Genomic DNA, 26,987 nt, shown 5'->3' with positions numbered 1-26,987 from the left:
GTCCCTGTTCTGATAACCTGTCCCTATTCATTCCCTTTTTGTTTTTGTCCCTGTTCTGTTAGACTATCCCTGTTCCTGTTCCTCATGTCCCTGCTTAAGGTGTCTCCTGAATCACCCTTCTTTGTTCCCTCTCAAGGCTTTACTTTCCTGATGGTCTCATCTTTAAGAGTCGGATGTGATCACCAACCATGGGGCTTGTCGACCCCCATGGCCACACTCCCACATGTCCTCCTTCTTTATTAACATAAAAGAGCTCGATTAACACAAATTAAGAAGGCAGGATCAACACAAACTAAAACACAGAGAAAAACTGCCAGGCATACTAAGTCTATCTTTAACAATCTTTGTAAAACCATCCCTGGGAGAGGCAGGCACTGACTGCTGCCCAGCCGGGGGGCTCTGGCTGCCCCTCCAACTCCTGGAGTCCTTGTTTGTGGGTCCTGCCTATGCCAGCGAGACCCTCCCATAGGCTGTTTTTTGTTTGTCCCTGTTCTGATAGCCTGTCGCTATTCATTACCTTTTTGTTTTCGTCCCTGTTCTGTTAGACTATCCCTGTTCCTGTTCTTCATGTCCCTGCTTAAGGTGTCTCCTGAATCACCCTTCTTTATTCCCTCTCAAGGCTTTACTTTCCTGATGGTCTCATATTTAAGAGTTGGATGTTATCACCAACCATGGGACTTGTCGACCCCCATGGCCATGCTCCCACATCTCCCCCTTCTTTATTAACATAAAAGAGCTCGATTAACACAAATTAAGAAAGCAGGTTTAACACAAATTAAGAAGGCGCGATTAACAGAAATTAAGAAAGCAAGAGTAACACAAATTAAGAAAGCACTATTAACACAAACTAAAATACAGAGAAAAACTGCCAGGCATACTAATTCCATCTTTAACAAACTTTGCAACCCCATCGCGGGGAGTGGCAGGCACTGAGTGCTGCCCAGCTGGGGGGCTCTGGCTGCCCCTCCAACTCCTGGAGTCCTTGTTTGTGGGTCCTGCCTATGCCAGCGAGACCCTCCCATACGCTGTTTTTTGTTTGTCGCTGTTCTGATAGCATGTCCCTATTCATTCCTTTTTTCTTTTGTCCCTGTTCTGTTAGCCTGTCCCTGTTCCTGTTCTTCATGTCCCTGCTTAAGGTGTCTCCTGAATCACCCTTCTTTGTTCCCTCTCAAGGCTTTACTTTCCTGATGGTTTCATCTTTAAGAGTCCGATGTTATCACCAACCATGGGGCTTGTCGACCCCCATGGCCACACTCCCATATCTTCCCCTTGTTTATTAACATAAGAAAGCGCGATTAACACAAATTAAGAAGGCAGGATCAACACAAACTAAAAAACAGAGAAAAACTGCCAGGCATACTAATTCCATCTTTAACAAACTTTGTAACCACAACCCTGGGAGAGGCAGGCACTGAGTGCTGCCCAGCCGGGGGGCTCTGGCTGCCCCTCCAACTCCTGGAGTCCTTGTTTGGGGGTCCTGCGTAAACCATCGTGACCCTCCCATATGCTCTTTTTGGTCATCCCTGTTCTGTTAGCCTGTACCTGATCATTCCTTTTCTGTTTTTGTCCCTGTTCCGTTTGCCTGTCCCTATTCATTCCTTTTTTGTTTTTGTCCCTGTGCTGTTTGCCTGTCCCTTTTCCTCTTCTTCATGTCCCTGTTTGTATTCTTCTCGTCTCTGTTCGTTTTCATGTCCCTGTTGGGGGGCGATTTGTGGCGTAAAGACCGCACGGACACCGGGGTTCTTTCAGGATCTGTAACTGCTACCTCATTATTGATGACATAACTTGAACTCTCTCTTACTGAGGGCATAACTTCATCTCTCAGAGTGAGGGCACAACTTCATTCTATCCCTTATTCAGGAAAGGCTCCCTTCCTATAACTTCCACCTCACAGCAGTACCTTTCCACTAACTAGTCATTGGTCAACAACTTTGCCCGGCAACAGCAAACACCCAGCAACTTCCATGCTTTAATGGCTGTAGAACAAGCCACCCCAGACAACAAGGTGTCACCTGAATCACCCTTCTTTGTTCCCTCTCAACTCTTTAAATTCCTGATGGTCTCATCCTTAAGAGTCGGATGTGATCACCAACCATGGGGCTTGTCGACCCCCATGGCCACACTCCCACATCTTCCCCTTCTTTATTAACATAAGAAAGCGCGATTAACACAAATTAAGAAGGCAGGATCAACACAAACTAAAACACAGAGAAAAACTGCCAGGCATACTAAGTCTATCTTTAACAACCTTTGTAAAACCATCCCTGGGAGAGGCAGGCACTTAGTACTGCCCAGCCAGGGGGCTCTGGCTGCCCCTCCAACTCCTGGAGTCCTTGTTTGTGGGTCCTGCCTATGCCAGTGGGACCCTCCCATATGCTGTTTTTTGTTTCTCCCTGCTCTGTTAGCCTGTCCCTGTTCCTGTTCTTCATGTCCCTGTTTAAGGTGTCTCCTGAATCACCCTTCTTTGTTCCCTCTCAACTCGTTACTTTCCTGATGGCCTCATCTTTAAGAGTCGGATGTTATCACCAACCATGGGGCTAGTCGACCCCCATGGCCACACTCCCACATCTCCTTCTTCTTTATTAACATAAGAAAGCGCGATTAACACAAATTAATAAGGCAGGATCAACACAAACTAAAACACAGAGAAAAACTGCCAGGCATACTAAGTCTATCTTTAACAACTTTTGTAAACCATCCCTGGGAGAGGCAGGCACTGAGTGCTGCCCAGCCGGGGTGCTCTGGCTGCCCCTCCAACTCCTGGAGTCCTTGTTTGTGGGTCCTGCCTATGCCAGCGGGACCCTCCCATACGCTGTTTTTTGTTTGTCCCTGTTCCGATAGCCTGTCCCTATTCATTCCCTTTTGTTTTCGTCCCTGTTCTGTTAGACTATCCCTGTTCCTGTTCTTCATGTCCCTGCTTAAGGTGTCTCCTGAATCACCCTTCTTTGTTCCCTCGCAAGGCTTTACTTTCCTGATGGCCTCATCTTTAAGAGTGGGATGTTATCACCAGCCATGGGACTTGTCGACCCCCATGGCCACGCTCCCACATCTCCCCCTTCTTTATTAACATAAAAGAGCTCGATTAACACAAATTAAGAAGGCAGGATCAGCACAAACTAAAACACAGAGTAAAGCTGCCAGGCATACTAAGACTATCTTTAACAAACTTTGCAACCCCATCCCTGGGAGTGGCAGGCACTGAGTGCTGCCCAGCCGGGGGGCTCTGGCTGCCCCTCCAACTCCTGGAGTCCTTGTTTATGGGTCCTGCGTAAGCCAGCGTGACCCTCCCATAAGCTCTTTTTGTTCGTCCCTGTTCTGTTAGCCTCTACCTATTCATTCCTTTTCTGTTTTTGTCCCTGTTCCGTTTGCCTGTCCCTATTCATTCCTTTTTTGTTTTTGTCCCTGTGCTGTTAGCCTGTCCCTGTTCCTGTTCTTCATGTCCCTGTTTGTTTTCTTCTTGTCCCTGTTCGTTTTCATGTCCCTGTTGGGGGGCGATTTGTGGCGTAAAGACCGCACGGACAACGGGGTTCTTTCAGGATCTGTAACTGCTACCTCTTTATTGATGGCATAACTTGAACTCTCTCTTACTGAAGGCATAACTTCATCTCTCAGAGTGAGGGCACAACTTCATTCTATCTCTTATTCAGGAAAGGCTCCCTTCCTATAACTTCCGCCTCACAGCAGTACCTTTCCACTAACTAGTCATTGGTCAACATGTTGCCCGGCAACACCAAACACCCAGCAACTTCCATGCTTTAATGGCTGGAGAACAAGCCACCCCAGACAACAAGGTGTCTCCTGAATCACCCTTCTTTGTTCCCCCTCAACTCTTTACTTTCCTGATGGCCTCATCTTTAAGAGTGGGATGTTATCACCAACCATGCGACTTGTCGACCCCCATGGCCATGCTCCCACATCTCCCCCTTCTTTATTAACATAAAAGAGCTTGATTAACACAAATTAAGAAAGCAGGTTTAACACAAATTAAGAAGGCGCGATTAACAGAAAATAAGAAAGGAAAAGTAACACAAATTAAGAAAGAACTATTAACACAAACTAAAATACAGAGAAAAACGGCCAGGCATACTAATTCCATCTTTAACAAACTTTGTAACCCCATCCCTGGGAGAGGCAGGCACTGAGTACTGCCCAGCAGGGGGGCTCTGGCTGCCCCTCCAACTCCTGGAGTCCTTGTTTGCGGGTCCTGCCTATGCCAGCGAGACCCTCCCATACGCTGTTTTTTGTTTGTCCCTGTTCTGATAGCCTGTCCCTATTCATTCCTTTTTTGTTTTTGTCCTTGTTCTGTTAGACTATCCCTGTTCCTGTTCTTCATGTCCCTGCTTAAGGTGTCACCTGAATCACCCTTCTTTGTTCCCTCTCAGCTCTTTAAATTCCTGATGGTCTCATCCTTAAGAGTCGGATGTTATCACCAACCATGGGGCTTGCCGACCCCCATGGCCACACTCCCACATCTTCCCCTTCTTCATTAACTTAAGAAAGCGCGATTAACACAAATTAAGAAGGCAGGATCAACACAGACTAAAACACAGAGAAAATCTGCCAGGCATACTAAGACTATCTTTAACAAACTTTGCAACCCCATCCCTGGGAGAGGCAGGCACTGAGTGCTGCCCAGCCGGGGGGCTCTGGCTGCCCCTCCAACTCCTGGAGTCCTTGTTTGTGGGTCCTGCGTAAGCCAGCGTGACCCTCCCATACGCTCTTTTTTTTCGTCCCTGTTCTGTTAGCCTGTACCTATTCATTCCTTTTCTGTTTTTGTCCCTGTTCCGTTTGCCTGTCCCTATTCATTCCTTTTTTGTTTTTGTCCCTGTTCTGTTAGCCTGTCCCTGTTCCTCTTCTTCATGTCCCTGTTTGTTTTTTTCTCGTCCCTGTTCGTTTTCATGTCCCTGTTGGGGGGCGATTTGTGGCATAAAGACCGCACGGACAACGGGGTTCTTTCAGGATCTGTAACTGCTACCTCTTTATTGATGACATAACTTGAACTCTCTCTTACTGAGGGCATAACTTCATCTCTCAGAGTGAGGGCACAACTTCATTCTATCCCTTATTCAGGAAAGGCTCCCTTCCTATAACTTCCGCCTCACAGCAGTACCTTTCCACTAACTAGTCATTAGTCAATAACTATGCCCGGCAACAGCAAACACCCAGCCACTTCCATGCATTAATGGCTGGAGAACTAGCAACCCCAGACAAGAAGGTGTCACCTGAATCACCCTTCTTTGTTCCCTCTCAACTCTTTAAATTCCTGATGGTCTCATCCTTAAGAGTCGGATGTTATCACCAACCATGGGGCTTGAGGACCCCCATTGCCACACTCCCACATCTTCCCCTTCTTTATTAACATAAGAAAGCGCGATTAACACAAATTAAGAAGGCAGGATCAACACAAACTAAAACACAGAGAAAAACTGCCAGGCATACTAAGTCTATCTTTAACAATCTTTGTAAAACCATCCCTGGGAGAGGCAGGCACTGAGTGCTGCCCAGCCGGGGGGCTCTGGCTGCACCTCCAACTCCTGGAGTCCTTGTTTGTGGGTCCAGCATATGCCAGTGGGACCCTCCCATATGCTGTTTTTTGTTTCTCCCTGCTCTGTTAGCCTGTCCCTGTTCCTGTTCTTCATGTCCCTGTTTAAGGTGTCTCCTGAATCACCCTTCTTTGTTCCCTCTCAACTCTTTACTTTCCTGATGGCCTCATCTTTAAGAGTGGGTTGTTATCACCAACCATGGGACTTGTCGACCCCCATGGCCAGGCTCCCACATCTCCCCCTTCTTTATTAACATAAAAGAGCTCGATTAACACAAATTAAGAAAGCAGGTTTAACACAAATTAAGAAGGCGCGATTAACAGAAATTAAGAAAGCAAGAGTAACACAAATTAAAAAAGCACTATTAACACAAATTAAAATACAGAGAAAAACTGCCAGGCATACTAATTCCATCTTTAACAAACTTTGTAACCCCATCCCTGGGAGAGGCAGGCACTGAGTGCTTCCCAGCTGGGGGGCTCTGGCTGCCCCTCCAACTCCTGGAGTCCTTGTTTGTGGGTCCTGCCTATGCCAGCGAGACCCTCCCATACGCTGTTTTTTGTTTGTCCCTGTTCTGATAGCCTGTCCCTATTCATTCCTTTTTTGTTTTTGTCCCTGTTCTGTTAGACTATCCCTGTTCCTGTTCTTCATGTCCCTGCTTAAGGTGTCACCTGAATCACCCTTCTTTGTTCCCTCTCAGCTCTTTAAATTCCTGATGGTCTCATCTTTAAGAGTCGGATGTGATCACCAACCATGGGACTTGTCGACCCCCATGGCCACGCTCCCACATCTCCCCCTTCTTTATTAACATAAGAGAGCTCGATTAACACAAATTAAGAAAGCAAGTTTAACACAAATTAAGAAGGCGCGATTAACAGAAATTAAGAAAGCAAGAGTAACACAAATTAAAAAAGCACTATTAACACAAATTAAAATACAGAGAAAAACTGCCAGGCATACTAATTCCATCTTTAACAAACTTTGTAACCCCATCCCTGGGAGAGGCAGGCACTGAGTGCTTCCCAGCTGGGGGGCTCTGGCTGCCCCTCCAACTCCTGGAGTCCTTGTTTGTGGGTCCTGCCTATGCCAGCGAGACCCTCCCATACGCTGTTTTTTGTTTGTCCCTGTTCTGATAGCCTGTCCCTATTCATTCCTTTTTTGTTTTTGTCCCTGTTCTGTTAGACTATCCCTGTTCCTGTTCTTCATGTCCCTGCTTAAGGTGTCTCCTGAATCACCCTTCTTTGTTCCCTCTCAAGGCTTTACTTTCCTGATGGTCTCTACTTTAATAGTCGGATGTGATCACCAACCATGGGGCTTGTCGACCCCCATGGCCACACTCCCACATCTTCCCCTTCTTTATTAACATAAGAAAGCGCGATTAACACAAATTAAGAAAGCAGGATCAACACAAACTAAAACACAGAGAAAAACTGCCAGGCATACTAAGTCTATCTTTAAAAATCTTCGTAAAACCATCCCTGGGAGAGGCAGGCACTGAGTGCTGCCCAGCCGGGGGGCTCTGGCTGCCCCTCCAACTCCTGGAGTCCTTGTTTGTGGGTCCTGCCTATGCCAGTGGGACCCTCCCATATGCTGTTTTTTGTTTCTCCCTGCTCTGTTAGCCTGTCCCTGTTCCTGTTCTTCATGTCCCTGTTTAAGGTGTCTCCTGAATCACCCTTCTTTGTTCCCTCTCAAGGGTTTACTTTCCTGATGGCCTCATCTTTAAGAGTTGGATGTTATCACCAACCATGGGACTTGTGGACCCCCATGGCCATGCTCCCACATCTCCCCCTTCTTTATTAACATAAAAGAGCTCGATTAACACAAATTAAGAAAGCAGGTTTAACACAAATTAAGAAGGCGCGATTAACAGAAATTAAGAAAGCAAGAGTAACACAAATTAAGAAAGCACTATTAACACAAATTAAAACACAGAGAAAAACTGCCAGGCATACTAATTCCATCTTTTACAAACTTTGTAACCCCATCCCTGGGAGAGGCAGGCACTGAGTGCTGCCCAGCTGGGGGGCTCTGGCTGCCCCTCCAACTCCTGGAGTCCTTGTTTGTGGGTCCTGCCTATGCCAGTGGGACCCTCCCATATGCTGTTTTTTGTTTCTCCCTGCTCTGTTAGCCTGTCCCTGTTCCTGTTCTTCATGTCCCTGTTTAAGGTGTCTCCTGAATCACCCTTCTTTGTTCCCTCTCAACTCTTTACTTTCCTGATGGCCTCATCTTTAAGAGTTGGATGTTATCACCAACCATGGGACTTGTCGACGCCCATGGCCACACTCCCACATCTTCCCCTTCTTCATTAACTTAAGAAAGCGCGATTAACACAAATTAAGAAGGCAGGATCAACACAAACTAAAACACAGAGAAAAGCTGCCAGTCATACTAAGTCTATCTTTAACAATCTTTGTGAAACCATCCCTGGGAGAGGCAGGCACTGAGTGCTGCCCAGCCGGGGGGCTCTGGCTGCCCCTCCAACTCCTGGAGTCCTTGTTTGGGGGTCCTGCGTAAGCCAGCGTGACCCTCCCATAAGCTCTTTTTGTTCGTCCCTGTTCTGTTAGCCTGTCCTTATTCATTCCTTTTCTGTTTTTGTCCCTGTTCCGTTTGCCTGTCCCTATTCATTCCTTTTTTGTTTTTGTCCCTGTTCTGTTAGCCTGTCCCTGTTCCTGTTCTTCATTTCCCTGTTTGTTTTCTTCTTGTCCCTGTTCGTTTTCATGTCCCTGTTGGGGTTCGATTTGTGGCGTAAAGACCGCACGGACAACGGGGTTCTTTCAGGATCTGTAACTGCTACCTCTTTATTGACGACATAACTTGAACTCTCTCTTACTGAGGGCATAACTTCATCTCTCAGAGTGAGGGCACAACTTCATTCTATCCCTTATTCAGGAAAGGCTCCCTTCCTATAATTTCCGCCTCACAGCAGTACCTTTCCACTAACTAGTCATTGGTCAACAACTTTGCCCGGCAACAGCAAACACCCAGCAACTTCCATGCTTTAATGGCTGGAGAACAAGCCACCCCAGACAACAAGGTGTCACCTGAATCACCCTTCTTTGTTCCCTCTCAACTCTTTAAATTCCTGATGGTCTCATCCTTAACAGTCGGATGTTATTACCAACCATGGGGCCTGTCGACCCCCATGGCCACACTCCCACATCTTCCCCTTCTTTATTAACTTAAGAAAGCGCGATTAACACAAATTAAGAAGGCAGGATCAACACAAACTAAAACACAGAGAAAAACTGCCAGGCATACTAAGTCTATCTTTAACAATCTTTGTAAAACCATCCCTGGGAGAGGCAGGCACTTAGTACTGCCCAGCCAGGGGGCTCTGGCTGCCCCTCCAACTCCTGGAGTCCTTGTTTGTGGGTCCTGCCTATGCCAGTGGGACCCTCCCATATGCTGTTTTTTGTTTCTCCCTGCTCTGTTAGCCTGTCCCTGTTCCTGTTCTTCATGTCCCTGTTTAAGGTGTCTCCTGAATCACCCTTCTTTGTTCCCTCTCAACTCGTTACTTTCCTGATGGCCTCATCTTTAAGAGTCGGATGTTATCACCAACCATGGGACTTGTCGACCCCCATGGCCATGCTCCCACATCTCCCCCTTCTTTATTAACATAAAAGATCTTGATTAACACAAATTAAGAAAGCAGGTTTAACACAAATTAAGAAGGCGCGATTAATAGAAAATAAGAAAGGAAAAGTAACACAAATTGAGAAAGAACTATTAACACAAACTAAAATACAGAGAAAAACGGCCAGGCATACTAATTCCATCTTTAACAAACTTTGTAACCCCATCCCTGGGAGAGGCAGGCACTGAGTGCTGCCCAGCCGGGGGGCTCTGGCTGCCCCTCCAACTCCTGGAGTCCTTGTTTGGGGGTCCAGCATATGCCAGCGAGACCCTCCCATACGCTGTTTTTTGTTTGTCCCTGTTCTGATAGCCTGTCCCTATTCATTACTTTTTTTTTTTCGTCCCTGTTCTGTTAGACTATCCCAGTTCCTGTTCTTCAAGTCCCTGTTTAAGGTGTCTCCTGAATCACCCTACTTTGTTCCCTCTCAAGGCTTTACTTTCCTCAACGTCTCTACTTTATTAGTCAGATCTTATCACCAACCATGGGGCTTGTCTAACCCCATGGCCAGGCTCCCACATCTCCCCCTCCTTTATTAACATAAAAGAGCTCGATTAACACAAATTAAGAAAGCAGGTTTAACACAAATTAAGAAGGCGCGATTAACAGAAATTAAGAAAGCAAGAGTAACACAAATTAAGAAAGCACTATTAACACAAACTAAAATACAGAGAAAAACTGCCAGGCATACTAATTCCATCTTTAACAAACTTTGTAACCCCATCCCTGGGAGAGGCAGGCACTGAGTGCTGCCCAGCCGGGGGGCTCTGGCTGCCCCTCCAACTCCTGGAGTCCTTGTTTGGGGGTCCTGCGTAAACCATCGTGACCCTCCCATATGCTCTTTTTGGTCATCCCTGTTCTGTTAGCCTGTACCTGATCATTCCTTTTCTGTTTTTGTCCCTGTTCCGTTTGCCTGTCCCTATTCATTCCTTTTTTGTTTTTGTCCCTGTGCTGTTTGCCTGTCCCTGTTCCTCTTCTTCATGTCCCTGTTTGTATTCTTCTCGTCCCTGTTCGTTTTCATGTCCCTGTTGGGGGGCGATTTGTGGCGTAAAGACCGCACGGACACCGGGGTTCTTTCAGGATCTGTAACTGCTACCTCATTATTGATGACATAACTTGAACTCTCTCTTACTGAGGGCATAACTTCATCTCTCAGAGTGAGGGCACAACTTCATTCTATCCCTTATTCAGGAAAGGCTCCCTTCCTATAACTTCCACCTCACAGCAGTACCTTTCCACTAACTAGTCATTGGTCAACAACTTTGCCCGGCAACAGCAAACACCCAGCAACTTCCATGCTTTAATGGCTGTAGAACAAGCTACCCCAGACAACAAGGTGTCACCTGAATCACCCTTCTTTGTTCCCTCTCAACTCTTTAAATTCCTGATGGTCTCATCCTTAAGAGTCGGATGTGATCACCAACCATGGGGCTTGTCGACCCCCATGGCCACACTCCCACATCTTCCCCTTCTTTATTAACTTAAGAAAGCGCGATTAACACAAATTAAGAAGGCAGGATCAGCACAAACTAAAACACAGAGAAAAACTGCCAGGCATACTAAGTCTATCTTCCACAAACTTTGCAACCCCATCCCTGGGAGAGGCAGGCACTGAGTGCTGCCCAGCCGGGGGGCTCTGGCTGCCCCTCCAACTCCTGGAGTCCTTGTTTGTGGGTCCTGCCTATGCCAGCGAGACCCTCCCATATGCTGTTTTTTGTTTGTCCCTGTTCTGATAGCCTGTCCCTATTCATTACTTTTTTGTTTTCGTCCCTGTTCTATTAGACTATCCCTGTTCCTGTTCTTCATGTCCCTGTTTAAGGTGTCTCCTGAATCACCCTTCTTTGTTCCCTCTCAAGGCTTTACTTTCCTGATGGCCTCATCTTTAAGAGTCGGATGTTATCACCAACCATGGGACTTGTCGACCCCCATGGCCATGCTCCCACAACTCCCCCTTCTTTATTAACATAAAAGAGCTTGATTAACACAAATTAAGAAAGCAGGTTTAACACAAATTATGAAGGCGCGATTAACAGAAAATAAGAAAGGAAAGGTAACACAAATTGAGAAAGAACTATTAACACAAACTAAAATACAGAGAAAAACGGCCAGGCATACTAATTCCATCTTTAACAAACTTTGTAACCCCATCCCTGGGAGAGGCAGGCACTGAGTACTGCCCAGCCGGGGGGCTCTGGCTGCCCCTCCAACTCCTGGAGTCCTTGTTTGTAGGTCCTGCCTATGCCAGCGAGACCCTCCCATACGCTGTTTTTTGTTTGTCCCTGTTCTGATAGCCTGTCCCTATTCATTCCTTTTTTGTTTTCCTCCCTGTTCTGTTAGACTATCCCTGTTCCTGTTCTTCATGTCCCTGCTTAAGGTGTCTCCTGAATCACCCTTCTTTGTTCCCTCTCAAGGCTTTACTTTCCTGATGGTCTCTACTTTAATAGTAGGATGTGATCACCAACCATGGGGCTTGTCGACCCCCATGGCCACACTCCCACATCTTCCCCTTCTTTATTAACATAAGAAAGCGCAATTAACACAAATTAAGAAAGCAGGATCAACACAAACTAAAACACAGAGAAAAACTGCCAGGCATACTAAGTCTATCTTTAAAAATCTTCGTAAAACCATCCCTGGGAGAGGCAGGCACTGAGTGCTGCCCAGCCGGGGGGCTCTGGCTGCCCCTCCAACTCCTGGAGTCCTTGTTTGTGGGTCCTGCCTATGCCAGTGGGACCCTCCCATACGCTGTTTTTTGTTTGTCCCTGTTCTGATAGCCTGTCCCTATTCATTCCTTTTTTCTTTCTCCCTGCTCTGTTAGCCTGTCCCTGTTCCTGTTCTTCATGTCCCTGTTTAAGGTGTCACCTGAATCACCCTTCTTTGTTCCCTCTCAAGGGTTTACTTTCCTGATGGCCTCATCTTTAAGAGTTGGATGTTATCACCAACCATGGGACTTGTGGACCCCCATGGCCATGCTCCCACATCTCCCCCTTCTTTATTAACATAAAAGAGCTCGATTAACACAAATTAAGAAAGCAGGTTTAACACAAATTAAGAAGGCGCGATTAACAGAAATTAAGAAAGCAAGAGTAACACAAATTAAGAAAGCACTATTAACACAAACTAAAACACAGAGAAAAACTGCCAGGCATACTAATTCCATCTTTTACAAACTTTGTAACCCCATCCCTGGGAGAGGCAGGCACTGAGTGCTGCCCAGCCGGGGGGCTCTGGCTGCCCCTCCAACTCCTGGAGTCCTTGTTTGGGGGTCCTGCGTACACCACCGTGACCCTCCCATAAGCTCTTTTTGGTCATCCCTGTTCTGTTAGCCTGTACCTGATCATTCCTTTTCTGTTTTTGTCCCTGTTCCATTTGCCTGTCCCTATTAATTCCTTTTTTGTTTTTGTCCCTGTTCTGTTAGCCTGTCCCTGTTCCTGTTCTTCATGTCCCTGTTTGTTTTCTTCTCGTCCCTGTTCGTTTTCTTGTCCCTGTTGGGGGGCGATTTGTGGCGTAAAGACCGCACGGACACCGGGGTTCTTTCAGGATCTGTAACTGCTACCTTTTTTTTTGATGACATAACTTGAACTCTCTCTTATTGAGGGCATAACTTCATCTCTCAGAGTGAGGGCACAACTTCATTCTATCCCTTATTCAGGAAAGGCTCCCTTCCTATAATTTCTGCCTCACAGCAGTACCTTTCCACTAACTAGTCATTGGTCAACAACTTTGCCCGGCAACAGCAAACACCCAGCCACTTCCATGCATTAATGGCTGGAGAACTAGCCACCCCAGACAAGAAGGTGTCACCTGAATCACCCTTCTTTGTTCCCTCTCAACTCTTTAAATTCCTGATGGCCTCATCTTTAAGAGTCGGATGTTATCACCAACCATGGGGCCTGTCGACCCCCATGGCCACACTCCCACATCTCCCCCTTCTTTATTAACATAAGAAAGCGCGATTAATACAAATTAAGAAGGCAGGATCAACACAAACTAAAACACAGAGAAAAACTGCCAGGCATACTAAGTCTATGTTTAACAACCTTTGTAAAACCATCCCTGGGAGAGGCAGGCACTGAGTGCTGCCCAGCCGGGGGGCTCTGGCTGCCCCTCCAACTCCTGGAGTCCTTGTTTGTGGGTCCTGCCTATGCCAGCGAGACCCTCCCATACGCTGTTTTTTGTTTGTCCCTGTTCTGATAGCCTGTCCCTATTCATTCCTTTTTTGTTTTTGTCCCTGTTCTGTTAGACTATCCCTGTTCCTGTTCTTCATGTCCCTGTTTAAGGTGTCCCCTGAATCACCCTTCTTTGTTCCCTCTCAAGGCTTTCTTTCCTGATGGTCTCATCCTTAAGAGTCGGATGTTATTACCAACCATGGGGCCTGTCGACCCCCATGGCCACACTCCCACATCTTCCCCTTCTTTATTAACATAAAAGAGCTCGATTAACACAAATTAAGAAAGCAGGTTTAACACAAATTAAGAAGGCGCGATTAACACAAATTAAGAAGGCAGGATCAACACAAACTAAAACACAGAGAAAAACTGCCAGGCATACTAAGTCTATGTTTAACAAACTTTGCAACCTCATCCCTGGGAGAGGCAGGCACTGAGTGCTGCCCAGCTCGGGGGCTCTGGCTGCCCCTCCAACTCCTGGAGTCCTTGTTTGTGGGTCCTGCCTATGCCAGTGGGACCCTCCCATATGCTCTTTTTTGTTTCTCCCTGCTCTGTTAGCCTGTCCCTGTTCCTGTTCTTCATGTCCCTGTTTAAGGTGTCTCCTGAATCACCCTTCTTTGTTCCCTCTCAAGGCTTTACTTTCCTGATGGTCTCATCATTAAGAGTCTGATGTTATCACCAACCATGGATCTTGTCGACCCCCATGGCCACACTCCCACATCTTCCCCTTCTTTATTAACATAAGAAAGCGCGATTAACACAAATTCAGAAGGCAGGAACAGCACAAACTAAAACACAGAGAAAAACTGCCAGGCATACTAAGTCTATCTTTAACAACCTTTGTAAACCCATCCCTGGGAGAGGCAGGCACTGAGTGCTGCCCAGCCGGGGGGCTCTGGCTGCCCCTCCAACTCCTGGAGTCCTTGTTTGGGGGTCCTGCCTATGCCAGCGAGACCCTCCCATATGCTGTTTTTTGTTTGTCCCTGTTCTGATAGCCTGTCCCTATTCATTCCTTTTTTGTTTTTGTCCCTGTTCTGTTAGACTATCCCTGTTCCTGTTCTTCATGTCCCTGTTTAAGGTGTCTCCTGAATCACCCTTCTTTGCTCCCTCTCAAGGCTTTACTTTCCTGATGGTCTCTACTTTAATAGTCGGATGTTATCACCAACCATGGGGCTTGTCGACCCCCATGGCCACACTCCCACTTCTTCCCCTTCATTATTAACATAAGAAAGCGCGATTAACACAAATTAAGAAGGCAGGATCAACACAAACTAAAACACAGAGAAAAACTGCCAGGCATACTAATTCTATCTTTAACAAACTTTGTAACCCCATCCCTGGGAGAGGCAGGCACTGAGTGCTGCCCAGCCGGGGGGCTCTGGCTGCCCCTCCAACTCCTGGAGTCCTTGTTTGTGGGTCCTGCGTAAGCCAGCGTGACCCTCCCATAAGCTCTTTTTGTTCGTCCCTGTTCTGTTAGCCTGTACCTATTCATTCCTTTTTTTTTTCTTTTTCCTGTTCCGTTTGCCTGTCCCTATTCATTCCTTTTTTGTTTTTGTCCCTGTTCTGTTAGCCTGTCCCTGTTCCTGTTCTTCATGTCCCTGTTTGTTTTCTTCTCGTCCCTGTTCGTTTTCTTGTCCCTGTTGGGGGGCGATTTGTGGCGTAAAGACCGCACGGAGAACGGGGTTCTTTCAGGATCTGTAACTGCTACCTCTTTATTGATGACATAACTTGAACTCTCTCTTACTGAGGGCATAACTTCATCTCTCAGAGTGAGGGCACAACTTCATTCTATCCCTTATTCAGGAAAGGCTCCCTTCCTATAACTTCCGCCTCACAGCAGTACCTTTCCACTAACTAGTCATTGGTCAACAACTTTGCCCGGCAACAGCAAACACCCAGCCACTTCCATGCATTAATGGCTGGAGAACAAGCCACCCCAGACAAGAAGGTGTCACCTGAATCACCCTTCTTTGTTCCCTCTCAACTCTTTAAATTCCTGATGGTCTCATCCTTAAGAGTCCGATGTTATCACCAACCATGGGGCTTGTCTACCCCCATTGCCACACTCCCACATCTTCCCCTTCTTTATTAACATAAGAAAGCGCAATTAACACAAATTAAGAAGGCAGGATCAAAACAAACTAAAACACAGAGAAAAACTGCCAGGCATACTAAGTCTATCTTTAACAATCTTTGTAAAACCATCCCTGGGAGAGGCAGGCACTGAGTGCTGCCCAGCCGGGGGGCTCTGGCTGCCCCTCCAACTCCTGGACTCCTTGTTTTTGGGTCCTGCCTATGCCAGTGGGACCCTCCCATATGCTGATTTATGTTTCTCCCTGTTCTGTTAGACTATCCCTGTTCCTGTTCTTCATGTCCCTGTTTAAGGTGTCTCCTGAATCACCCTTCTTTGTTCCCTCTCAAGGCTTTACTTTCCTGATGGTCTCTACTTTATTAGTCAGATCTTATCACCAACCATGGGGCTTGTCTAACCCCATGGCCAGGCTCCCACATCTCCCCCTCCTTTATTAACATAAAAGAGCTCGATTAACACAAATTAAGAAAGCAGGTTTAACACAAATGAAGAAGGCGCGATTAACAGATATTAAGAAAGCAAGAGTAACACAAATTAAGAAAGCACTATTAACACAAACTAAAATACAGAGAAAAACTGCCAGGCATACTAATTCCATCTTTAACAAACTTTGTAACCCCGTCCCTGGGAGAGGCAGGCACTGAGTGCTGCCCAGCTGGGGGGCTCTGGCTGCCCCTCCAACTCCTGGAGTCCTTGTTTGTGGGTCCTGCCTATGCCAGTGGGACCCTCCCATATGCTGATTTATGTTTCTCCCTGCTCTGTTAGCCTGTCCCTGTTCCTGTTCTTCATGTCCCTGTTTAAGGTGTCTCCTGAATCACCCTTCTTTGTTCCCTCTCAAGGCTTTACTTTCCTGATGGTCTCATCATTAAGAGTCTGATGTTATCACCAACCATGGATCTTGTCGACCCCCATGGCCACACTCCCACATCTTCCCCTTCTTTATTAACATAAGAAAGCGCGATTAACACAAATTAAGAAGGCAGGATCAGCACAAACTAAAACACAGAGAAAAACTGCCAGGCATACTAAGTCTATCTTTAACAATCTTTGTAAAACCGTCCCTGGGAGAGGCAGGCACCGAGTGCTGCCCAGCCGGGGGGCTCTGGCTGCCCCTCCAACTCCTGGAGTCCTTGTTTGTGGGTCTAGCATATGCCAGTGGGACCCTCCCATATGCTGTTTTTTGTTTCTCCCTGCTCTGTTTGCCTGTCCCTGTTCCTGTTCTTCATGTCCCTGTTTAAGGTGTCTCCTGAATCACCCTTCTTTGTTCCCTCTCAAGGCTTTACTTTCCTGATGCCCTCATCTTTAAGAGTCAGTTGTTATCACCAACCATGGGGCTTGTCGACCCCCATGGCCACACTCCCACATCTTCCCCTTCATTATTAACATAAGAAAGCACAATTAACACAAATTAAGAAGGCAGGATCAACACAAACTAAAACACAGAGAAAAGCTGCCAGGCATACTAAGACTATCTTTAACAAACTTTGCAACCCCATCCCTGGGAGTGGCAGGCACTGAGTGCTGCCCAGCCGGGGGGCTCTGGCTTCCCCTCCAACTCCTGGAGTCCTTGTTTGGGGGTCCTGCGTAAGCCAGCGTGACCCTCCCATAAGCTCTTTTTGTTCGTCCCATTTCTGTTAGCCTGTACCTATTCATTCCTTTTCTGTTTTTGTCCCTGTTCCGTTTGCCTGTCCCTATTCATTCCTTTTTTGTTTTTGTCCCTGTTCTGTTAGCCTGTCCCTGTTCCTGTTCTTCATGTCCCTGTTTGTTTTCTTCTCGTCCCTGTTCGTTTTCATGTCCCTGTTGGGGGGCGATTTGTGGCGTAAAGACCGCACGGACAACGGGGTTCTTTCAGGATCTGTAACTGCTACCTCTTTATTGACGACATATCTTGAACTCTCTCTTACTGAAGGCATAACTTCATCTCTAAGAGTGAGGGCACAACTTCATTCTATCCCTTATTCTGGAAAGGCTCCCTTCCTATAATTTCCGCCTCAGAGCAGTACCTTTCCACTAACTAGTCATTGGTCAACAACTTTGCCCGGCAACAGCAAACACCCAGCAACTTCCATGCTTTAATGGCTGGAGAACTAGCCACCCCAGACAAGAAGGTGTCACCTGAATCACCCTTCTTTGTTCCCTCTCAACTCTTTAAATTCCTGATGGTCTCATCCTTAAGAGTCGGATGTTATTACCAACCATGGGGCTTGTCGACCCCCATGGCCACATTCCCACATCTCCTCCTTCTTTATTAACATAAGAAAGCGCGATTATCACAAATTAAGAAGGCAGGATCAACACAAACTAAAACACAGAGAACAACTGCCAGGCATACTAAGTCTATCTTTAACAACCTTTGCAAAACCATCCCTGGGAGAGGCAGGCACTGAGTGCTGCCCAGCCAGGGGGCTCTGGCTGCCCCTCCAACTCCTGGAGTCCTTGTCTGTGGGTCCAGCATACGCCAGCGGGACCCTCCCATATGCTGTTTTTTGTTTCTCCTTGCTCTGTGAGTCTGCCCCTGTTCCTGTTCTTCATGTCCCTGCTTAAGGTGTCTCCTGAATCACCCTTCTTTGTTCCCTCTCAGCTCTTTACTTTCCTGATGGCCTCATCTTTAAGAGTCGGATGTTATCACCAACCATGGGGCTTGCCGACCCCCATGGCCACACTCCCACATCTTCCCCTTCTTCATTAACTTAAGAAAGCGCGATTAACACAAATTAAGAAGGCAGGATCAACACAAACTAAAACACAGAGAAAAACTGCCAGGCATACTAATTCCATCTTTTACAAACTTTGTAACCCCATCCCTGGGAGAGGCAGGCACTGAGTGCTGCCCAGCAGGGGGGCTCTGGCTGCCCCTCCAACTCCTGGAGTCCTTGTTTGTGGGTCCTGCCTATGCCAGCGTGACCCTCCCATACGCTGTTTTTTGTTTGTCCCTGTTCTGATAGGCTTTCCCTATTCATTCCTTTTTTTTTTTTTCCTGTTCCGTTTGCCTGTCCCTATTAATTCCTTTTTTGTTTTTGTCCCTGTTCTGTTAGCCTGTCCCTGTTCCTGTTCTTCATGTCCCTGTTTGTTTTCTTCTCGTCCCTGTTCGTTTCATGTCCCTGTTGGGGGGCGATTTGTGGCGTAAAGACCGCACGGACAACGGGGTCCTTTCAGGATCTGTAACTGCTACCTCTTTATTGATGACATAACTTGAACTCTCTCTTACTGAGGGCATAAGTTCATCTCTCAGAGTGAGGGCACAACTTCATTCTATCCCTTATTCAGGAAAGGCTCCCTTCCTATAATTTCCGCCTCACAGCAGTACCTTTCCACTAACTAGTCATTGGTCAACAACTTTGCCCGGCAACAGCAAACACCCAGCCACTTCCATGCATTAATGGCTGGAGAACTAGGCACCCCAGACAAGAAGGTTTCACCTGAATCACCCTTCTTTGTTCCCTCTCAACTCTTTAAATTCCTGATGGTCTCATCCTTAAGAGTCCGATGTTATCACCAACCATGGGGCTTGTTGACCCCCATTGCCACACTCCCACAACTTCCCCTTCATTATTAACATAAGAAAGCGCAATTAACACAAATAAAGAAGGCAGGATCAACACAAACTAAAACACAGAGAAAAACTGCCAGGCATACTAAGTCTATCTTTAACAATCTTTGTAAAACCATCCCTGGGAGAGGCAGGCACTGAGTGCTGCCCAGCCGGGGGGCTCTGGCTGCCCCTCCAACTCCTGGAGTCCTTGTTTGTGGGTCCTGCCTATGCCAACGAGACCCTCCCATATGCTGTTTTTTGTTTGTCCCTGTTCTGATAGCCTGTCCCTATTCATTCCTTTTTTGTTTTCGTCCCTGTTCTGTTAGACTATCCCTGTTCCTGTTCTTCATGTCCCTGGTTAAGGTGTCTCCTGAATCACCCTTCTTTGTTCCCTCTCAACTCTTTACTTTCCTGATGGCTTCATCTTTAAGAGTCGGATGTTATCACCAACCATGGGACTTGTCGACCCCCATGGCCACACTCCTACAACTCCCCCTTCTTTATTAACATAAAAGAGCTCGATTAACACAAATTAAGAAAGCGGGTTTAACACAAATTATGAAGGCGCGATTAACAGAAATTAAGAAAGCAAGAGTAACACAAATTAAGAAAGCACTATTAACACAAACTAAAATACAGAGAAAAACTGCCAGGCATACTAATTCCATCTTTAACAAACTTTGTAACCCCATCCCTGGGAGAGGCAGGCACTGAGTGCTTCCCAGCAGGGGAGCTCTGGCTGCCCCTCCAACTCCTGGAGTCCTTGTTTGTGGGTCCTGCCTATGCCAGCGAGACCCTCCCATATGCTGTTTTTTGTTTGTCCCTGTTCTGATAGCCTTTCCCTATTCATTCCTTTTTTGTTTTTGTCCCTGTTCTGTTAGACTATCCCTGTTCCTGTTCTTCATGTCCCTGGTTAAGGTGCCTTTTGAATAACCCTTCTTTGTTCCCTCTCAAGGGTTTCCATTCATGATGGTCTCATCCTTAAGAGTCCGATGTTATCACCAACCATGGGGCCTGTCGACCCCCATGGCCACACTCCCACATCTTCCCCTTCTTCATTAACTTAAGAAAGCGCGATTAACACAAATTAAGAAGGCAGGATCAACACAAACTAAAACACAGAGAAAAACTGCCAGGCATACTAAGTCTATCTTTAACAATCTTTGTAAAACCGTCCCTGGGAGAGGCAGGCACTGAGTGCTGCCCAGCCGGGGGGCTCTGGCTGCCCCTCCAACTCCTGGAGTCCTTGTTTGTGGGTCCAGCATATGCCAGTGGGACCCTCCCATATGCTGTTTTTTGTTTCTCCCTGCTCTGTTAGCCTGTCCCTGTTCCTGTTCTTCATGTCCCTGGTTAAGGTGTCTCCTGAATCACCCTTCTTTGTTCCCTCTCAACTCTTTACTTTCCTGATGGCCTCATCTTTAAGAGTCGGATGTGATCACCAACCATGGGACTTGTCGACCCCCATGGCCATGCTCCCACAACTCCCCCTTCTTTATTAACATAAAAGAGCTCGATTAACACAAATTAAGAAAGCAGGTTTAACACAAATTATGAAGGCGCGATTAACAGAAATTAAGAAAGCAAGAGTAACACAAATTAAGAAAGCACTATTAACACTAACTAAAATACAGAGAAAAACTGCCAGGCATACTAATTCCATCTTTAACAAACTTTGTAACCCCATCCCTGGGAGAGGCAGGCACTGAGTGCTGCCCAGCCGGGGGGCTCTGGCTGCCCCTCCAACTCCTGGAGTCCTTGTTTGTGGGTCCTGCCTATGCCAGCGAGACCCTCCCATATGCTGTTTTTTGTTTGTCCCTGTTCTGATAGCCTGTCCCTATTCATTCCTTTTTTGTTTTTGTCCCTGTTCTGTTAGACTATCCCTGTTCCTGTTCTTCATGTCCCTGTTTAAGGTGTCTCCTGAATCACCCTTCTTTGTTCCCTCTCAAGGCTTTACTTTCCTGATGGTCTCTACTTTAACAGTTGGATGTTATCACCAACCATGGGGCTTGTCGACCCCCATGGCCACACTCCCACATCTCCTCCTTCTTTATTAACATACGAAAGCGCGATTAACACTAATTAAAAAGGCAGGATCAACACAAACTAAAACAGAGAAAAACTGCCAGGCATACTAAGTCTATCTTTAACAATCTTTGTAAAACCATCCCTGGGAGAGGCAGGCACTGAGTGCTGCCCAGCCGGGGGGCTCTGGCTGCCCCTCCAACTCCTGGAGTCCTTGTTTGTGGGTCCAGCATACGCCAGTGGGACCCTCCCATATGCTGTTTTTTGTTTCTCCCTGCTCTGTTAGCCTGTCCCTATTCATTCCTTTTTTGTTTTTGTCCCTGTTCTGTTAGACTATCCCTGTTCCTGTTCTTCATGTCCCTGTTTAAGGTGTCTCCTGAATCACCCTTCTTTGTTCCCTCTCAACTCTTTAGTTTCCTGATGGCCTCATCTTTAAGAGTTGGATGTTATCACCAACCATGGGACTTGTCGACCCCCATGGCCATGCTCCCACATCTCCCCCTTCTTTATTAACATAAAAGAGCTTGATTAACACAAATTAAGAAAGCAGGTTTAACACAAATTAAGAAGGCGCGATTAAGAGAAAATAAGAAAGGAAGAGTAACACAAATTAAGAAAGAACTATTAACACAAACTAAAATACAGAGAAAAACTGCCAGGCATACTAATTCCATCTTTAACAAACTTTGTAACCCCATCCCTGGGAGAGGCAGGCACTGAGTGCTGCCCAGCCGGGGGGCTCTGGCTGCCCCTCCAACTCCTGGAGTCCTTGTTTGGGGGTCCTGGGTAAGCCAGCGTGACCCTCCCATACCCTCTTTTTGTTCTTCCCTGTTCTGTTAGCCTGTACCTATTCATTCCTTTTCTGTTTTTGTCCCTGTTCCGTTTGCCTGTCCCTATTCATTCCTTTTTTGTTTTTGTCCTTGCTCTGTTAGCCTGTCCCTGTTCCTGTTCTTCATTCCCCTGTTTGTTTTCTTCTCGTCCCTGTTCGTTTTCATGTCCCTGTTGGGGGGCGATTTGTGGCGTAAAGACCGCACGGACAACGGGGTTCTTTCAGGATCTGTAACTGCTACCTCTTTATTGATGACATATCTTGAACTCTCTCTTACTGAGGGCATAACTTCATCTCTCAGAGTGAGGGCACAACTTCATTCTATCCCTTATTCAGGAAAGGCTCCCTTCCTATAATTTCCGCCTCACAGCAGTACCTTTCCACTAACTAGTCATTGGTCAACAACTTTGCCCGGCAACAGCAAACACCCAGCCACTTCCATGCATTAATGGCTGGAGAACTAGCCACCCCAGACAAGAAGGTTTCACCTGAATCACCCTTCTTTGTTCCCTCTCAAGGCTTTCCTTTCCTGATGGTCTCATCCTTAAGAGTCCGATGTTATTACCAACCATGGGGCCTGTCGACCCCCATGGCCACACTCCCACATCTCCCCCTTCTTTATTAACTTAAGAAAGCGCGATTAACACAAATTAAGAAGGCAGGATCAACACAAACTAAAACACAGAGAAAACCTGCCAGGCATACTAAGTCTATCTTTAACAACCTTTGTAAAACCATCCCTGGGAGAGGCAGGCACTGAGTACTGCCCAGCCAGGGGGCTCTGGCTGCCCCTCCAACTCCTGGAGTCCTTGTTTGTGGGTCCTGCGTATGCCAGCGAGACCCTCCCATACGCTGTTTTTTGTTTGTCCCTGTTCTGATAGCCTGTCCCTATTCATTCCCTTTTTGTTTTTGTCCCTGTTCTGTTAGACTATCCCTGTTCCTGTTCTTCATGTCCCTGTTTAAGGTGTCTCCTGAATCACCCTTCTTTGTTCCCTCTCAACTCTTTACTTTCCTGATGGCCTCATCTTTAAGAGTCGGATGTTATCACCAACCATGGGACTTGTCGACCCCCATGGCCATGCTCCCACAACTCCCCCTTCTTTATTAACATGAAAGAGCTCGATTAACACAAATTAAGAAAGCAGGTTTAACACAAATTATGAAGGCGCGATTAACAGAAATTAAGAAAGCAAGAGTAACACAAATTAAGAAAGCACTATTAACACTAACTAAAATACAGAGAAAAACTGCCAGGCATACTAATTCCATCTTTAACAAACTTTGTAACCCCATCCCTGGGAGAGGTAGGTACTGAGTGCTGCCCAGCCGGGGGGCTCTGGCTGCCCCTCCAACTCCTGGAGTCCTTGTTTGGGGGTCCTGCCTATGCCAGCGAGACCCTCCCATATGCTGTTTTTTGTTTGTCCCTGTTCTGATAGCCTGTCCCTATTCATTCCTTTTTTGTTTTTGTCCCTGTTCTGTTAGACTATCCCTGTTCCTGTTCTTCATGTCCCTGTTTAAGGTGTCTCCTGAATCACCCTTCTTTGTTCCCTCTCAAGGCTTTACTTTCCTGATGGTCTCTACTTTAACAGTTGGATGTTATCACCAACCATGGGGCTTGTCGACCCCCATGGCCACACTCCCACATCTCCTCCTTCTTTATTAACATACGAAAGCGCGATTAACACAAATTAAGAAGGCAGGATCAACACAAACTAAAACACAGAGAAAAACTGCCAGGCATACTAATTCCATCTTTAACAAACTTTGTAACCCCATCCCTGGGAGAGGCAGGCACTGAGTGCTGCCCAGCTGGGGGGCTCTGGCTGCCCCTCCAACTCCTGGAGTCCTTGTTTGTGGGTCCTGCCTATGCCAGCGAGACCCTCCCATACGCTGTTTTTTGTTTGTCCCTGTTCTGATAGCCTGTCCCTATTCATTCCTTTTTTGTTTTCGTCCCTGTTCTGTTAGACTATCCCTGTTCCTGTTCTTCCTGTCCCTGTTTAAGGTGTCTCCTGAATCACCCTACTTTGTTCCCTCTCAACTCTTTAGTTTCCTGATGGCCTCAGCTTTAAGAGTTGGATGTTATCACCAACCATGGGACTTGTCGACCCCCATGGCCATGCTCCCACATCTCCCCCTGCTTTATTAACATAAAAGAGCTTGATTAACACAAATTAAGAAAGCAGGTTTAACACAAATTAAGAAGGCGCGATTAAGAGAAAATAAGAAAGGAAGAGTAACACAAATTAAGAAAGAACTATTAACACAAACTAAAATACAGAGAAAAACTGCCAGGCATACTAATTCCATCTTTAACAAACTTTGTAACCCCATCCCTGGGAGAGGCAGGCACTGAGTGCTGCCCAGCCGGGGGGCTCTGGCTGCCCCTCCAACTCCTGGAGTCCTTGTTTGGGGGTCCTGGGTAAGCCAGCGTGACCCTCCCATACCCTCTTTTTGTTCTTACCTGTTCTGTTAGCCTGTACCTATTCATTCCTTTTCTGTTTTTGTCCTTGTTCTGTTAGCCTGTCCCTGTTCCTGTTCTTCATTCCCCTGTTTGTTTTCTTCTCGTCCCTGTTCGTTTTCATGTCCCTGTTGGGGGGCGATTTGTGGCGTAAAGACCGCACGGACAACGGGGTTCTTTCAGGATCTGTAACTGCTACCTCTTTATTGATGACATATCTTGAACTCTCTCTTACTGAAGGCATAACTTCATCTCTCAGAGTGAGGGCACAACTTCATTCTATCCCTTATTCAGGAAAGGCTCCCTTCCTATAATTTCCGCCTCCCAGCAGTACCTTTCCACTAACTAGTCATTGGTCAACAACTTTGCCCGGCAACAGCAAACACCCAGCCACTTCCATGCATTAATGGCTGGAGAACTAGCCAACCCAGACAAGAAGGTTTCACCTGAATCACCCTTCTTTGTTCCCTCTCAACTCTTTAAATTCCTGATGGTCTCATCCTTAAGAGTCGGATGTTATCACCAACCATGGGGCTTGTTGACCCCCATTGCCACACTCCCACAACTTCCCCTTCTTTATTAACATAAGAAAGCGCGATTATCACAAATTAAGAAGGCAGGATCAACACAAACTAAAACACAGAGAAAAACTGCCAGGCATACTAAGTCTATCTTTAACAATCTTTGTAAAACCGTCCCTGGGAGAGGCAGGCACTGAGTGCTGCCCAGCCGGGGGGCTCTGGCTGCCCCTCCAACTCCTGGAGTCCTTGTTTGTGGGTCCTGCCTATGCCAGCGAGACCCTCCCATACGCTGTTTTTTGTTTGCCCCTGTTCTGATAGCCTGTCCCTATTCATTCCTTTTTTGTTTTTGTCCCTGTTCTGTTAGACTATCCCTGTTCCTGTTCTTCATGTCCTTGGTTAAGGTGCCTTTTGAATAACCCTTCTTTGTTCCCTCTCAAGGGGTTCCATTCCTGATGGTCTCATCCTTAAGGGTCCGATGTTATCACCAACCATGGGGCCTGTCGACCCCCATGGCCACACTCCCACATCTCCTTCTTCTTTATTAACATAAGAAAGCGCGATTAACACAAATTAAGAAGGCAGGATCAACACAAACTAAAACACAGAGAAAAACTGCCAGGCATACTAAGTCTATCTTTAACAATCTTTGTAAAACCGTCCCTGGGAGAGGCAGGCACTGAGTGCTGCCCAGCCGGGGGGCTCTGGCTGCCCCTCCAACTCCTGGAGTCCTTGTTTGTGGGTCCAGCATATGCCAGTGGGACCCTCCCATATGCTGTTTTTTGTTTCTCCCTGCTCTGTTAGCCTGTCCCTGTTCCTGTTCTTCATGTCCCTGGTTAAGGTGTCTCCTGAATCACCCTTCTTTGTTCCCTTCAACTCTTTACTTTCCTGATGGCCTCATCTTTAAGAGTCGGATGTGATCACCAACCATGGGACTTGTCGACCCCCATGGCCATGCTCCCACAACTCCCCCTTCTTTATTAACATAAAAGAGCTCGATTAACACAAATTAAGAAAGCAGGTTTAACACAAATTATGAAGGCGCGATTAACAGAAATTAAGAAAGCAAGAGTAACACAAATTAAGAAAGCACTATTAACACTAACTAAAATACAGAGAAAAACTGCCAGGCATACTAATTCCATCTTTAACAAACTTTGTAACCCCATCCCTGGGAGAGGCAGGCACTGAGTGCTTCCCAGCCGGGGGGCTCTGGCTGCCCCTCCAACTCCTGGAGTCCTTGTTTGGGGGTCCTGCCTATGCCAGCGAGACCCTCCCATACGCTGTTTTTTGTTTGTCCCTGTTCTGATAGCCTTTCCCTATTCATTACTTTTTTGTTTTCGTCCCTGTTCTATTATACTATCCCTGTTCCTGTTCTTCATGTCCCTGTTTAAGGTGTCTCCTGAATCACCCTTCTTTGTTCCCTCTGAACTCTTTACTTTCCTGATGGCCTCATCTTTAAGAGTTGGATGTTATCACCAACCATGGGACTTGTCGACCCCCATGGCCATGCTCCCACATCTCCCCCTTCTTTATTAACATAAAAGAGCTCGATTAACACAAATTAAGAAAGCAGGTTTAACACAAATTAAGAAGGCGCGATTAACAGAAATTAAGAAAGCAAGAGTAACACAAATTAAGAAAGCACTATTAACACAAACTAAAATACAGAGAAAAACTGCCAGGCATACTAATTCCATCTTTTACAAACTTTGTAACCCCATCCCTGGGAGAGGCAGGCACTGAGTGCTGCCCAGCTGGGGGGCTCTGGCTGCCCCTCCAACTCCTGGAGTCCTTGTTTGTAGGTCCTGCCTATGCCAGCGAGACCCTCCCATACGCTGTTTTTTGTTTGTCCCTGTTCTGATAGCCTGTCCCTATTCATTCCTTTTTTGTTTTCCTCCCTGTTCTGTTAGACTATCCCTGTTCCTGTTCTTCATGTCCCTGGTTAAGGTGTCTCCTGAATCACCTTTCTTTGTTCCCTCTCAAGGCTTTCCTTTCCTGATGGCCTCATCTTTAAGAGTCGGATGTTATCACCAACCATGGGACTTGTCGACCCCCATGGCCAGGCTCCCACATCTCCCCCTTCTTTATTAACATAGAAGAGCTCGATTAACACAAATTAAGAAAGCAGGTTTAACACAAATTAAGAAGGCGCGATTAACAGAAATTAAGAAAGCAAGAGAAACACAAATT

Source organism: Anser brachyrhynchus (genome assembly GCF_964034855.1).
Source record: "Anser brachyrhynchus genome assembly, chromosome: W".
In the NCBI taxonomy this organism is placed as follows: Eukaryota; Metazoa; Chordata; class Aves; order Anseriformes; family Anatidae; genus Anser; species Anser brachyrhynchus.
This window is presented reverse-complemented; position numbering follows the sequence as displayed.